The sequence below is a fragment of the Labrus mixtus genome, chromosome 9, assembly GCF_963584025.1.
Source record: "Labrus mixtus chromosome 9, fLabMix1.1, whole genome shotgun sequence".
In the NCBI taxonomy this organism is placed as follows: Eukaryota; Metazoa; Chordata; class Actinopteri; order Labriformes; family Labridae; genus Labrus; species Labrus mixtus.
This window is the reverse complement of record NC_083620.1, coordinates 17,530,269-17,547,037: the sequence shown is the minus strand read 5'-3', so window position 1 is coordinate 17,547,037 and position 16,769 is coordinate 17,530,269. Positions and strand designations below refer to the sequence as shown.

The 16,769-nt window shown below is 39.5% G+C and overlaps 1 protein-coding gene across 1 annotated transcript in view; it reads right to left on the bottom strand.

The window, feature by feature from the left end:
* Window positions 1-7,926, bottom strand: part of grik4 (glutamate receptor, ionotropic, kainate 4) — a 245,424-nt gene extending 237,498 nt beyond the window's left edge. Inside the window, exon 1 of the mRNA XM_061046622.1 lies at window positions 7,026-7,926. The gene's annotated coding sequence lies outside the window, so the exon portion shown is untranslated. The remainder of the gene's footprint in view (window positions 1-7,025) is intronic.
* Window positions 7,927-16,769: the final 8,843 nt, after the last annotated feature.

Here is a 16,769-nt window from a genome sequence, read left to right as displayed (position 1 = left end):
TTTCTTTTCTCTCGACCACAGGTAGGTCAAAATACCTGCAGGTGCTTTATCTATGGCAGCGTGCCTTTCACATATTCTCAGTCTCGTTTATCATTATCTAGACAGTCGACAAGTGTTGCAGTGGGTATGGATCATCTTAGACAGTCAGAGGAACCTCTCCCAAACGGCACACTGTGCACAAATACACTTCCATCCCGCCACAAATAAATGACTAAAAAATAAGGCCCAAAGTGATCACACAAATACTGTGTGACTCTTAATGAGAACACCAATATATGGGTTATTGACATAGCTTTGTCTTTAAAATTGGCATGCATGCTACAAAAGCTACAGGGCAGTTGTGCAGCAGCTGGTTTACCCTCACAACTTTGGGGAGTTGAGCTCCCATGTACAATCCATCAATTGATTAAGAGCTCAATGAGACCATGTATCTTTTTTCACATTTCTTGTCAGCACATGGCAAATGTCCCTCGCAGACATAACCTCAAAGAACGACCATTTCCCCGCACTTGCTGCTTTTTCCCGAAAGTACCTCTCTGCTCAAGGGCGGATCATCGCATTCGCGCTGTGAAATGTGTGTGTGCACCCTCGCTGTGTATCTCTTTTGCTTCCCAGGTCGGAGGGGGAATACGGCACGTTTAAATTGTATTCAATTAATGTTTCCTTCATGTTCCATAGAGGGACACCTTGATGATAAAACATCAGTGTATGAGTGTGAGATTATAAACAGCTGTGGTGAGACATCTCACTTTGCAGGGAAAATTATAGAAGAATACATATTGATAATGGACAAATACCAAACACGTTCAAAACCTTTTTGTAGCCACAAATACTGTTCACAGAGGCAGCGAGGAGAGACAGACAGGTAAACAACTTTATGCAATGGCCTCGTGAAATAGTCACTGATTGTAGTTTTTTCTCTAACGGATGGCCACACAGACGATATACACACACTGTTAACCTGCACTTGCTCTCTCCTCATTCCCTGCCCAATGGCGGATCTGCGCGTCTGCGCTGCCCGTATGTATGTGCGAGCTCTCGCCGTTTCACTCTCTGTCCCTTTCGTGGGCTGGGGTATGCGTGTTAAAATATTTAATGAATATTCCCGTGATATCATTTGGTTGCGGAGGGACACTTCAATGATAAAACCGCAGTGTATGAGCATGTTATTACACCTGATGTGAGGAGTATCAGACACACAGGAAATATTACAGATGAATATTGAAATTGACACAATAAAAACCTCTTTGCAGGTCTGTTTACAGAGGCAGTGAGGAACATGCAGCCAGGTAAGAGTCTGTAAATGATCATTGCTTCAGGAGTCTGGGAGAATTCAACCGAAGCGAGTGAAGCAGTAAACTTCCCTGTTTCTATAATTTGATTCTTATATGAGTTTGATTAAAAACCTTAGGCTGAAGAGTTTTAATAATGGCTGTTTGAATCTATCTAGAATGCGAAAACTGAATGCAGAGATTGCAATTTATATTATTTTTTAAATGTTTGTTTTACTTTATGTATATAAAGACTCTTGCACCATTAAAATAATGGTATAAAAATGAAGGAGAATACAGGTCATAAAGGGTTTATTTAATGCTGATGCTTATCGATATCTGACTTCTTGATGTTTTAAACAGGTGTTGTGTTTGTGCACAGGCTCTGTCTTTACAAAGAAGACAAACAACCAAACTAAAATTCTACGGCAATTATAACAATAACGTCATCTTATGATTGACTGACAGTAGAAAAATGATGACGGCAAAGCTTTCACAAAAATGCCAACAAACATGGGTGATTTTGAACATCATATAGAATGTTTAAATTCTCAGTTATTCCAACATCAAATTGCTACCACAGCTTCTGTGTTGTCTGAAAATGATGGTTCGGAGAATAAGAATTGCATAAAGTAGCTAACATGAGTGTGATGTCCGACTGAATGATCAAGTGAGACAAATATCAAAGTATGAGTAACTAATGATAAAAGTGGACACTTACAAGTAGAAGTACAATTGACATCTCTCCCACTTCAGTAAACATCCGTGCATCTATGCCAGCCATCACCTTAAGAAAGCACACTAAACACTCGATCCTGAAGACTGTTCAGTTATGTGTAGTACGAGTGGGAACCAAGAATGTGGAGAGGCATACCTGAATTTCATTAGGATGCTGTTTTTATCATGCAACATTGTTCATGTAAAAAATTGACTCCAACAGGAATATAACAATGTGAAACATTTTCAGCAAGGCTGAAAACAGGAAGTGTGCTCAACAGAAAGAGAAAAATATCATCAGTTGCTCAGTTAACTTTCTATCATGACTGGTAGCATGCAGCTGTGGCGTCTGGCTAAATGAAGTAGGACAGATTCACAACACAACAGCACTATTCCTTCCCACTCACAGGAAAAGAGAGCAGCGGGTGATAATTAACCCTAAGCACAATCAGCCAAGACACAGAGGGATTGTCACACAGGTCCTGAGAGCTTGGGCCATGCACTCATTCATGTGACACACCTACAAATTCAAGGAAATGTAATACCAACAATCTCTGGTGTTTATGCCAAGGAACAAATGCTATTGAAGACAAGAAAAATATTTGAACAAACACTGAAATGATGGTCAGACCGAACCCTGAAGTGACAATAGGAGAATGAAAACCTGTACTCTGACTTACTTCATTAAACATCATTAAACACAAAAGATGGTACTGGCCTTTTTCCAGAAAGGGTGGAAGTGAGTGTTAAACTGCAAGAACTACTTCAATACATCCAATTGTGTTAACTTAATCATCGTAATGTCTAAATCTTGACTGACCTCAAAGCGAGACTAGAAATGCCTGATAGATATCATGATATAATTCACACTGCCAACAAGATTTCTATGAGAATTGAAAATCTCTCCTTCAGTCTAACCGTTCACAAACAAATGACAGTAATTCTCACATTTGTGGAGCAGATATGTGGACATGTTTATCTATGAGATAAGAATTTAAAAAATGTAATTTTTGTTAAATAAATAACAAGCATCTCAGTTCACCCCTCCTTTTAAGTGTAACTACTATAATTATCATTTTCTTTTGCTTTTAAGATTATCTTTCACATTTCAAACTAATATACAAAGTCGGGATTTTAATGGCAAATAGTATTATTAAGTTCGCTTAACTAAGACCAGAGCCCATGTGTCAATCCTTGGCCTAAACAAGGTCTTTTTTTAATTAATGGTATTCACATTTAGTGCAACATAACATAAAAGGTATACAGTATGTAAAGCCAAATCTCTATCCTGTCATTCATTTATTGTCCTTCAGAGAACTGTCTTCAGCCTGTGTGCCAAGTCTGGATCTATGACCAAGCATCATTATACTACAAGGACTATACTTTATATCTAAGCTTGCTAATATCTGAGCCATTTCCAGAGAGAAAATATTCAAAACAAATAAATTATTTAAATCATAAAAATGCTTGTCTCTGTGTATCTGTGGAACAATAAACAAGCCTCGGCTCCACATGCTGAATTACTGGCCTTCTGTTGAACCAAACTGCCAACTACTATTCCAGGTACGCCACCTGTCAACAAAACAAACCATTGTGCTCTGTTAAAACAGTGCAGAGCACAAAGCTATGCAGACATGAGAACTTCCAGCTGGTGCTGCACAATTTGGTGAAAGTGTGCAATTGCAATTATGGAGGACAATATTGCAATATAATCAATAGTATAATGAGTGGGTAGATAAAAAAAAACTCACCGGCCAAACGTGTTTTTTACCGTTCAAAATGATAGATTGATGACCATGAGCTATCATTTACAACAGACCACAGCACTGTCAATTGACACAACCATAACCGACCGATATTTTCACCACCACCAAATGCTCACAAATACAGAGGGATAATGCCTCAGTGTCACAGAAATCTGGGGTTTCTTTTTTTTTCCTGCATTCTTTGGCATGAAAATAAAAAAAAGAATTGGAAACACTACTGTCTAAATATCAGTCAAAGAGCCTTTACCTGCTGGCAACTCCTCTGCTGACTTGGCGCCTTTCTCGCTTGCTGCTGGTTTAGGGTTTGGGCTAGCCTTGTCTGTGCTGTCTTGTTACAGAAGTGCATTACGTCAACGGGCTAGTCTGCTGCTCTCTCCACTCTTTAACAGATTTCTGGAGAAAGCAGATTACATTTTTCTGAATAAAAGGTAGGTAGAAGATTTGTGGAAAAAACAGATTTAACAGAGTGCATGTAAACACATTTATAGACAAACTCACTGCAAGCATTTCTTTTGTACAGAACAAAATCATAACTTCAAAAATCTTCCTCAAGAATTCAAGAAAACTGGAGTTGGTTTAAAAGCCTGTCTCGCACTCTTTCACAAAGGCATTTAATTATCTCAAAAAAGTATAATAATTAAAATATGCATTTTGGCATTTAAAGTTATTACATCTTATTTCAATCATTCGTATTTATGTCACCAATTAAATGCATTTTCTTGTAAGAATTAATTGCACCGTGGCTCAGGACATTATTTTTTTATTCTGCAATGAAGGCTCTTGAAAGTATCTTGTAAAAGACTTCAGTTTTATGTTTGTTCTATTAGTTATTGGCCTTTGACAAATCAACAGGTAGTGTGCTAGATATAAAGTTAAAAAAAATTGTTTTTATTTTAGTGTTAGTTAATAAAAACCTGACCAAACATTGTGACGTAGTTGGGTTACTTTTAACTGACTGTAAGAGAAGTTAGCTTGCTTACTAGGCTACATAGTAAATTAATACAAAATAATACGCAAAGGAATTGAAACAGTAGATGTATAAATGAAGCATTAGATAATGTTGGTGAAAGTTAACATACCTGAAGTAAGCTAACCTCAACCACCTGTCAGGTCTCATCGAACAGTAGGCAAGTTTGTGCATGTTAATGCTGCGTTCAGTGAACCTGGGAAAAACTGAAAACTTAAATATTATGCAAAGCGAACCCGTTATTACGGAGGTATCTCAGCTTTACCTTTTGGGAATTCCTTACAATAACTTTGAATGTAGGCTATTCAACTGCTAATTATGCCTTCAAATTGTATATTTACAGTCTATGATTTAAATTGATTATCATGCTCAGTTACCAACTAGTGTGACCAAATAGGTCTTATTCAATTTCAGTATGGTTTAAGCAATATTTTATTTGCTAAAAGCCAAAACGAGCACTGTCACCTTTGATGTGTCAAGTAGGCCTGTTTGTTTTAAACATTGGCAATAGTAGATTCACAAAAATACCTATCTTCAAGGTCAGTTATAGATTTTGCTGGATCTTTTAACTGTATCTCAGAGTCCTAATCAGTGCATGGATGGAGTATGATCAGCTGTCATGGAGTTGTAAACCAAATCTCAAATAGATCTAATAGCTTTTAAACTATCACAAGCCTATAAACATTTGTGTCTGTCCCAAATCACCTAAAAATCCTTCATTATTCCTTATCCTCCTAATTAACATCATGAAGTATTAAACATCACTCTGTTTTAGAACAAGACCTTAAAGGACTACATCTACAGAACAATATAGCTATTGTTGATACAGACCCAATTTCTAATTGTTTACCAAAAATACCAAGAAAATCACCATTCTGCTTTTCAACTAAACTAAGGGTTTATTTGGTGCATCATCATCATCATTTGGCATCAATGAGCCTACTTTGTGAACTTGGATTGCCAGCTTGCAGACAAAATTATCTACATCAAATCGATTCTGTGTGAAGCAAATATCTGACTTCTAACTAGACAGCCGGCAAAGCAGTTTGTATTTACAGCATTTATTAATTTTGGGATCAATACAACACATAGCTAGTTGAGATTGCAGAACTGCTAGCATTAGCTGGAACCAGTGTAGCAGGAACAGGTGGTTCACACACACAGTGTCCAGTAAAGCTTATTGTTAGTATTTTGTGGAAAAATTATGAAAAACCAAAGAACTTTATCACAAAAAAATGTAATCATCAAATATTGCTGTGTAGACAATAGCCTACTGTAGGTCTAATGGGCTGTTTAATAGCCTTTGCACACAAATAATTGATCATATAGTGGTTAAGAGGAAGCAAAATACTTACCCTGTTCATAATGGTTTGTTTACATTCATTTGTGGCAGTAAAGTTGTATAGGCTAGATCAATGTACATGGGCATTCGATGCAAATAACCCTTGATTTTTGGCAAGGTGTATTAGCAGTGACTACCTATAGAGTCCAAAGCTATTAACATGTCAGTCTGCCCCAGCATCAAGGGACTGAACAACAACAACAATGCGAAAAGAAAATGGTTTAGAAAGTAAAATACAGCAGAATCGGCTGATGCCACCAGCGGAGCTAAAAAGGCACTAAACTGGACCACAGGGTGGTGCCAAAAATTAGCTCATTGTCACCAAACAATCACTAAATCTCTTTACAAAATCACGTCCAATAATAAGTTATTTTGTTTCCTCATTTAAAAAGAAAGAAATAATCAAATTGTGATAGCCCAAAGCCCGTGTCTGTAAGGAGTGTTGTATGGACACTTAACCTACAATCGATCATCCCCTTAATGAATTTACGCTCGATCTGTATCAGTCCACTTAAAGTGAGTCTACTTTATCTCTGTAAGCCGTCACGAACCGTCCTCGGCCTTTGCCTCCTGCAAATTAACAATGTGTGAGCCCTCACTGATGGTCTGAGCCGTTGTTTGCCATCAGTGCTGTAGAGACACACTTTCCTTTCAGCCCAGCATGCAACAATTAGCCTACACAACAGGACTTCTCCTACGACACACCGGCACATAAAACCAGGAAAATGTGGAACCCGGCTGGTGGAGTGATCGGAGTCAGAATTAAAACAGGTTCACACATCCTTTCATAAGGGACCATAAATGTATAACATCTCAACTTCTGACGCACAAAAAGGAAGCACATAGAAGAGATGATACCCAGCTTGACTCTGTTACAAAGTGGTGTCGAACCTTTTTACGCATTTACACTGTTTTGCATATGATCCATTGCGTAATTTTACTTTAAAACTTAATTTACTTACCGTGGGATCTGTGTTCCCTCTTGTCCGCGGGTTTCAAATATACACAGTAACTTTGCCTCAGGTTGTGAGCGTGTATGTCCGCTGCCCGCAGAAAAACGTCATTTTGCCAGAAAAGCGCAATTGCAGTGTAACTCAATCCCCCTCTGTATAGTTCGCTGGTTCTTGTTCCGCGCTTCCCTCTACCGCCGAGGCTCAATGAGCAGATGGATGGGCAGATAGGCTATAGGCGATCAGATCAGCTGCAGTCCGGTTAAATATCATATTTAGATGGCCATATCAATCCTTGTTTTATGGGCTTGTAATGCGCCAGCTGAATAAAAAAAAAAAAAGACATCCACATCCTAAACAGTTGGAAAATTATTCCTCTTCACTTTACCCCCGAAAAAAAGCAGCCTTTTTCACACCGGCGGGATGAGAGTTTTGTATTCACTGCTTAGTCCTTGCCTTCTGCATTAAAATAGTAGGCCTTCTTAGCTCGAAGGTCTGATTTATAAAGCTTTTTCTAACGATACCGGTGATGCTGCATATCCTGCATCCTACCTCACCAGCGAGAGGGAAGAGCGCAAAGAAAAAGCCAGGCAGTGATTTCGCTTTGTGCTGTTCTGCTTCAAACAAACGGACCAGTGAAACCCGATCTGTACAAAAAAAAAAAAAAAAAACCGCTCGGTCACATCTTGTGTTGTATGTAGGCTATATAGTCCTGAACAGTCGACTGTATCCACTGCGGTCCGATGGAAAGATGCAGAGCAGATGGAGGTGCAGGCGAAGTCCTGTCCGCTCCTCCTGTGCGCAACACTCTCAGTCAGAAGAGATGAGAGGGTTTTTGGTGCCTTCCTCACACCGGGGCTGACCACAGACGTGCAGAGGAAGACGCTCCGGACTCCTGATGCATTCAACTCCGGAGCTGGGTTTCAACATGTGAAAAGCAGCCAGCGACAACAACAAAAAAAAAGCTCAGCTAACGGAATAAGTCTATCTTTTTAAACGCGCTGTGTAACATAAGGTTTCGGTAGTAGATTGAGACATGGGATTGTCAGCGTTATTATAGGCAGATGATAAAAGGCAAGAGTCAAAAAAAATTACTGAAAATAGAGCCAGAAGCAGCAGTAAACAGGATCCATAAAGAATATTAATGATTTGATGCATCTGGTTTTATAGAAGCTTTCACAAACAGCATATTGTGGGATTAGCTACATCGTGGATTCGAACCCTTGAACTTTATGTCCCCAGGTAATTTTCTGACTGTGCAACAGGGGAGACAAAATATCAATGACATGCCTTGCTTTTTGCTTGTATTTCTACTTGCAATGTGTTACCCATGGATGAGCTGTTTGGGAGGTCAGAAAGTGCTGTGGCCAGCCCAGACTGAAACTAAACTTTCTATTCCTAAAGATTTCACAGTTGCTCCATGTTTTCACAGGCGCTGATAACAAAAAGTGTCCTGGTCACCACAGATTACATAGTGTTCCTTTATATTCGCCTCAAACTGTGTGGCTAGCTGCACTGAATGTAAATACTCCATGGGTATTACAGTGACTACTGCACTTCTGGAGTAATGACTTTTCTAAGAGGGACTATGAAACATATTCAAAAATAATCAAGCTCGACTCTAAAGAGCTAAAGAGCACTACACAATCTTGAAAGGCAGTGCTAAAAAAAAAACTGATGAATGAAACAACTCACAGAACAACCACTTGAGTTTCCCTTTCTCTCCATGGCCCCTTTAATTCTGCAAACCACTTCTGCTGCATAATCCTCATGTGTCCTCCCCGAGTGGCTGTTGTGTTATTTCCAGCCGAGAATGTACGTTTTTATTTGTTGTCTTTCTTGAAACTGATGACTCAAACAGCTGAAAGTATGACGGATAGTCATCAATTTTGTAAATAAAGCCTTTTTATTTAAGATAAAAAAAAAATATATAACAGCATGTAACATAACATTTCAGATAAAAAGATAAAACAGGGCAATGGTTATACAACCCCTGTTAAAGTTTTAGCACAACATTTTTAAACCTTGAACAGGCTTGTTTTTTCTTTGAGGAAATGAAAGCCACATACAAGATTTTGATAAATTTGATAAGAATCAACTAAATCAATTTTGACTAAAGTGCATAAATGAAAGATGTACCTTCAATACACAAGTTTTAAAGTATTTGACATCCATCAAACATTTACTGAATATACTGTTATAACTTGAGATCAGCAAAGTCTGCTGTTGATCTTACAGAAGAAGAAGAAGAAGAAGAAGAAGAAGTAGAAGGAGAACAAAAGCAACTGCTATCCTTCAACTATCTGCCTGGACCCTTAAACAAACTTGCAGAGAAAACAGCGTCTTTGCATCATGCAACTTGCTATAAATGTTATTCCTACCTGTTTTCTGCACCCCCAGGGCATATACAAAGGTAAACGCATTTCTATATAAATGTAACCCCAACCAAATACATGCAATGCAGCAGCAACATTTAGAGGTCACAGTCAGAGTAGCAACAAGGTGTTCTCCCTCCTGAACATGTGAGAAGTACATTATAACCCTGTAGATCCTACTGACCTTATCGCAGATCTACAACCCAGAGCCTCTGCGTGCACTTTGACATCTGTCAAGATCTGTGAGGATTTAATGTCTGAACAATAAGGTCATACTGCTGCCCAGTCCTGCCCTTTGACTGGTTCTTGTGTAAGAATTTCTTTCAAAACGTTTCCTGCTTCGTCAGGACTCCGGAGGAGAGGCCACTAGTTCATATATAGTGCAATGAATTAATAGTTTTCTGCAGTGAAAGAGGGATGTCCGTCCTGCTACACAGATCAATCACACCCTCGGTTACAGTGGAATTAAATGTCTGTTTAACCGCCCAACACAGTGGCTATTAAAGGTGAAGGTAACTACTCTTACGAGATGTGAGGGGACATATGAGATATGCTGACATTTTCATGGAGTTCACCACCACCCATCCTCCATGCACCTACCAACACATCATTCAAGGTATCAGAAAGAAGAGGATCTACAGGCACATTGAAGGGAAGCCCATCCACATTCAACCATATCAAAGAGTATAACTCAGAGAATTGTAGAATGATGTCACATACAAACTAATGGGAGGAAAAAAGAATCTGAGGAATGATTTCCCAATGATGGTAAACTGGGGATGTCTTCTTGTTGTATTGCTCTTGATCACAGCTACACGAGGGCCTTATTCTTTAGAAATCACCTGCATTATGAGGCTTGTGCAGATATGGCCTCAGATACAAGGAATAAATGATTTTCACTGTAATATACACAAATACATTATTCCATATTTTCCATGGGTTTTCACTAACTCCCATAGCATACAGTCCACTATTTAAATGAATACAAATGAATGAAATATTAAAATGTGTCAGGTTTGCTTAAAAATAAATATCTGCATATATTAGAATGATTTCTACATTATCGCCACACTCTGCAACCTGAGACATAAGTTCACTGTCAGTGTTTTCAGAGCTCAGCGCAGTGCTGAGTAGCTGTGGTAGATGGCTGTCTTAATAACCACTGAACTGGACTGATTTGCTGTGCAGTGTTGCAGCTTAGGAGTGCTGAGAATACGAACTGGCGTATCTGATGTTCTACTCCAGGCACAATCATAGAGCTGTGCACCGCTTGATGTGAAATGGGTTGTTAATGGGGCATGTAGTAAAATCTGACTTGTGGAACTGGCACATTGACAGCTGCATAGCCTTTTTTGAGGCACAGAACTGCACAGTATAATTTACTGAGTGCCATAGAACCGACCTACACAGAAACTGTTGAAAGTCATGGAAGCCAACTGAAAATACAGTCAGATGTAAAAAAGGTTCATAAATATGTTTTATTCAAGCCATGCCATACAGGAGTCTGTCACTGTCTCTTAGCCAGGTACCATTAGGAGGAGCAATTATGTACACCTTGATTTATGTTCCGATGACCACATCTGCCTTGAAACAAAATATATTTCAGCTTGAGCCAAACTGCAATTAGGCAGCATACTGACACTGCAATAGGCATTATTGACGACGTCTGAAATCCCCAGAAAGCGACAGCGTTGTGTGGGTGGGATGGATGTGAATAAGGCTGCTGATGCTAAAATGGCATGACAAGGGTACAGTCACCTCACTATGATGAGAATAAGGACAAGAGGAACAGCACAATGGATGACACATTTGTGCTGAAGTCAGAGGGTGGGTACATCCTTACTGGCTTATTGATTGAAGGAAGCTGGCAAGGTGCACTTATAGGGAATAAAATCCACTGTCCAATCAGAACATGGATTGTCAGCAATTTGCCTCATTAGCATTCACGGCATTATTCTGTCTGCTGTTTGGGCACTGACTCCCTTATTCACTCGTAAACCTGAGATTTCTTCTTTTTCTGAGAGGACTGGTGTGAACTGCATTGAACTTCGCACACCAGAATCAAAGATCAGTCGTCAAAGTTAATCTGTTCTCCAATTATTCCATTGATCTGTTGCGAAAGTTAAAGGTTGATGAATACTTGAATATATTTCCCCTAAAACATAACAAGGTAACAAGAAAAGCCCTCTATCTCTCTTTCTTTCTATGCAGAGCATAGATAGGTTGACCATTCTCGGCCAGGAGAATGATCAGGTAGAGAGGGAGTAAGGGTACAGCAAGAGGAGATCAATGAATTGCGGATGCAGCTGTTCTCTCGAAGGGATAATATAATAAGTCTTTACCAGATAGAATTCATTTCCTTCTCGGCTCACATCGATGGGACGGACATGAGGTCACATCGACTTGACCTTTCTTATCTGACCATAGAAATAGAATCTAAATGAGTTCACCCCTGAATCTGACTGGATGTAATTGTCATATTTATTTTTATTTTTTTAGATTTACATTTGGGCTTTTTGTGCCTTTAATGGCGAGACAGGACAGTGGATAGAGTCGGAAATCAGGGAGACAGAGTAGGGAATGACATGCGCGAAAGGAGACACAGGTTGGATTTGAACCCGGGCCGCCCACTTGGAGGACCATAGCCTCCATAAATTGTCATATTTGAAGGCTTTCTAAGTGTATCTAAGAGCTTGCGTTCACAAGAATGATAAAGATTGTCTGATTGATGGACAGATGTATGGACAACCCAAAACGGTAGTGATTCCAATCCAAGCTGCTCCTGTTGACTGTCTGCTTCTTGTTCAGATGCACATTGAGCCTCTTAGAGATAATAACATTCCAACTGAGGAAGAGTCAAAGGGGTCAGTATGTTCAAGAGCACATATAACTGAAGCTTATGTTATTTTTATTATAATTTTATCTTTCCCTGAGTTAATTATATCATGAAGTTTGAAGCTAACTAGAAGTGTAAAGCACAAATAAACACTACAGATAATGCATTTAATAATCCCTTGGGAAAGAGACAAGCAATGTATTTGATTCCACATACATATGGACGTACACATAGATATATTCACTTCAATGCACACTGGTGCATGTCCACATGGAGAGTAAGGCCTTCACCTTGACAGCTGCTTGTGTTGGAGATTTACAACTTTCAGCCACTCGTGGTTTGACACCGTGGTTTCCCCAGTGAGTCTCTGCAGTTTCTAACACGGCATGACTTGATAGTAAATATTCATTAGCCATGAATCAGAGCACTGCACTGATGCAGCACTGCTGTACCAAATTGTCATGTTGTGGGCATGGTATCTGTGTGAGTGCAAAAAAAATTCAATCTCTTTGTGTGTTTCTACCACCGTACCCTCCATCCCTAAAGGTCCTCCAAGCATTGTGCATTATGTGACCATGTGATGCTGTTCATTCAGCAAAAGCTAACAGGGTGATACTGTTGTCCCACTGACAGACAGCAGGCTAAAGGCTTTGGCTTCCATCCAGCGGCCACAGCGACATAGAGAGGCAAAATATGAGGGATGGGAGAAAAGGAGAGACAGTAGGTGATAAGGAATAAAGCACTGCAGCGGCGTAGAATGACATGAATTTGAAGCAGCAAATCAAGAATGGTGTCACAGTGAGGTCGAAGCAAACACTAACTACATGTGACAGTCCTGAAAGCAATCATACAATTAGATACTGCCTGGATCTGAACTGCATGTGCTGAAGTGGATCTGAATAAACAGTAGAAAAGCTGCAGCATGACGGGTGCCTGATGGGGAAATCAAAGGTTACATGCTTTGTTTGGATAATTTTGTCACTTGTGCAAACCATTATCCAGGTACAAAAAAGAGCATTATTACTCTTGAGAATGGGCAGTAAAGTGTTTCTTTTTTTTAAATCCAAGGCAGGAGAAATGAGCAATGAGGACAGGTGAGAGCACTTACGATGCTGTAATAGTTTCAGGAAGCACTCACTGCTTGAGGGACATCTGTCTTGTAGTAGGATGCTGTACTAGAGTTAATGCACAAACTCAAATGTTCTTCCGAATTAGATCCGACTGATCCATGAGAAAATGTCCTAACCATGGAATCATTCTTCCTTTGTGCTCACCTCCCATCACTATGACATGCCATGCATTGCCTTAGCTGCCCTTAAAGGGACAAAACATCCGTCACTGTATGAATCAAGCTCATGCAGCTTTGCATGGCCGTCAGTTTGAATTTGGGAAGATTCACCTGCACACGAACACACTCAACATCCCCTCTTATCTTAATTTCCTTCAGCTCAGGAGTAATCTGATCCACGTGTCAATCACCATTCCTGACTTTATTAGAGGTTAAACAGCTCGCAACACAAACTGTCCTTCTTTTTGAATTACATTGGCAGAGTGTAATTTATACCTCAGACAACTATATCATGAACTGGAGCACTGGGACTGTCAGTGCATGACCTCTATAAACACATAGAAATGAATGATCCAGACCAGCTATTACCTAAATAAGCTGTCTCTCATGAACATGTGTTTCTGCTCAGAAAGTGAAGACAAGTGGAGAGTCTTATTTTGAACTTAACACTTGACAAAAGCCTGTATGTTGTAGTGTTGTTGTGTGAGCCCAAACCACCTTCTGTCTCATTATCAAGGTGAAGGTGTTAATGTAGAGAGTAGAGGCCTCTCAGTGGGTCACCATTTAATAGGTGCCCTCCTCTCACTTCCCCCATCTGCCAAAATAGTGCCCTTGTGGACCAGTTTATCTAGATTAGCCGGGCTCTAGACTGGAGTCATTCTCTGCAGAAGCCCTGTCTGAACTTCTGCTCCAGTAGGTATTGAGAGACAGCTCACCTTCAGGCCCTACCAGGGATTATATGTGTCCACTGAATTTGTGCCCTTTTCAAAAGCCAGCAGGAGGCTGTCAGACGAGTTAAGGCCGACAGCAGGATACGCTCTTGTTCCAATTGACTAGTTTGGGGCCTCCAGTCTGTGGAGAGAAACAACAGACGACCATACAAAAGCGTTATTTTCAATTCCAGTCAGGTTTTATTGTTGTTCTCTTTCCGTCTTTGCTCACTTTTTTCTGTTCTCCAAGTGGATTCATTCCCTCCCGATGTTGACGGTAGCATTGAGGTATTATTGATCGGCACTCTGCAGGAGCATGCCAGGTAGATTAAATCACCTGACCCCAGCTTTGTCTTTCAGCTTCCATTTGGAACTTTCCGACAGGCGATCCGTATCTAATATTGAGATGCAGCCGAAGCTCCTTCAGCACAGCAAGGTAACACTCGCCCTGCTACCACGACATCACTGGACAGTGGACACAACAGACACTGCTGCAGCTCAGGTGCACTACACAAACATAAATAGTCTGGAAAAAATCCTCTTGATTGAGAGATCTCTCCTTTAACATCATAACGATTCTTCATTTTCATAGCACAATTTATTTTGAAAATCTGCAAGCGAGCGAGTGTTCGTAATTAACATGATCATCATTTTTTTCAAAGCTGTTTTTCAATCAGAGCAGAATACACAAAGACAAAAATTTGGCTGAGAATGTGAATGGAAGAAGCTGCCAGGACATTTAAAAAATCCTACTGAATTAATTTTGCTTCAGAGTTGGATGAAGGAGCTTCAAATATACATTGAAAATGCGCATTTTACTCCCTTACATCTCAACTTGGACGCCTTTTTACAAATTCATTGTTCACAAATACTGTCAGTGTAAAACAAACCTTTTCAGCTTCAGTACTCATGTTAAATTCATGCTCATGCTTTAAACATAAACCGAGACAGCGGTGGGGCATTAGCGTCTCGTACGATGGCAGCATGTTGTAATTATGGATGTGGGCCATAAAGAATACTGATAAGGTCTGTTTATACTTTACATGCTCAACAATGATGATCACAGAATTAAGTTAGGACGGCATGCTTCCTGAAAGAAAGAACAACTCACCATTACAAGAACACTTATGATGACTCAGGAATGTTTGTGCTAGTTAGAATAATAAAAGCTGGAATACTACAAAATGTTCTCAGTACTGTCAGACTTATACCATCTTTTAGTATTTATCATCATTTAATCGTTATAATCTTGTAATCTTTTAGTTGGATGTCTTCATTAGGTTGTTTTTGGAATCAGTGTGAGCTGTTGTACATCAGGAGCTGTTTATAACTGCATTGGGATGTATCCAACACTAAGTGAGATCGGATGAGAATAATCTCAAAAGTTGCTGTTCTTAATGATAACTCTACAGCACTATAAGTTACTATTCTATTACTCCACTATCCTTTTATCTATATTTTAAAGAAAGATTTTTTTCCCCATTTAATTGTCATGCCCATAGTTACATTACAGGTCTTAAAAGTTTGACCTCACACAAACATGATGATCACAATGGTGATTCAACGATATATATTTATAAGAGCAGTAGCTCAGGAAACACAGATGAATATTGATGATCAGCCACCAAAGAGCACAGAATAGAGAATGAGGAGCATCCTGCCTGTGCGTGGTTTGATAGGTGGTCGAGTTTTAACACGACTTGTGAATGACACTGAATACTTCTCTATGTGACAACACTGGCTGTAGAAACCAGTCATGCAGCAACAATAGTTTGATTCAGTTCTGTGTAATGCAGCAGCTGCAAGCTGGTATGAGAATATATACGATCTGAAGCATCAGAATGGTAATAGATGCACTTTTAGATACATTAGCATATTGATGAGAAATCAATATGCCAACTGTGCTACAAAAATGAACTCTCGACCTTTTTATTGTAAAACCTTTTCATTGTAATAATTGAAAACATTTTTATTCAAAGGTGCTGCAAAATCAACAATTTAACTCTCATTTTAGGGAACCTTTGTTACACTTTTAATGACAAAAGCGCCCACAATACTTCTGACAACAATTTGCTGTGTCGCTGGGCTTGCATATTTATATTTTAAGGATGATGAACAACATATCAGTTTCTCCCTTCAACAACATCCAGCATCAGAAGGAGCAAGACAGTCTGCAATCATCATCAATCACCCTCACCTCAACAACACAGATGAGCTAACTCCAGCATTATGTCTGTGCTTAAGCTAAGTTTATATCTAACAAATTTTCCATTTCAGATTTGACCTTACCTTTCCAATGCTGGTCACCTAAATCTGGAGAATCACGCCTGCCAAAAGTGCCATTGTGTTTGTATGTATTTGTGGTTAATTTGTAACTAATGTTTCATGTTATGTACGTCTTTGTAACCTGCTACTGGATGCTTTGAATTTCCCTCGGGATCAATAAAATGTCTATCTATCTATCTATTGATTTCTGCTGCTGTTCTGAGCTACGTCAAGCCTTGTCCCTGATCACAGCTCAACCGGCCAGTGCTGTGCAGTACTGTC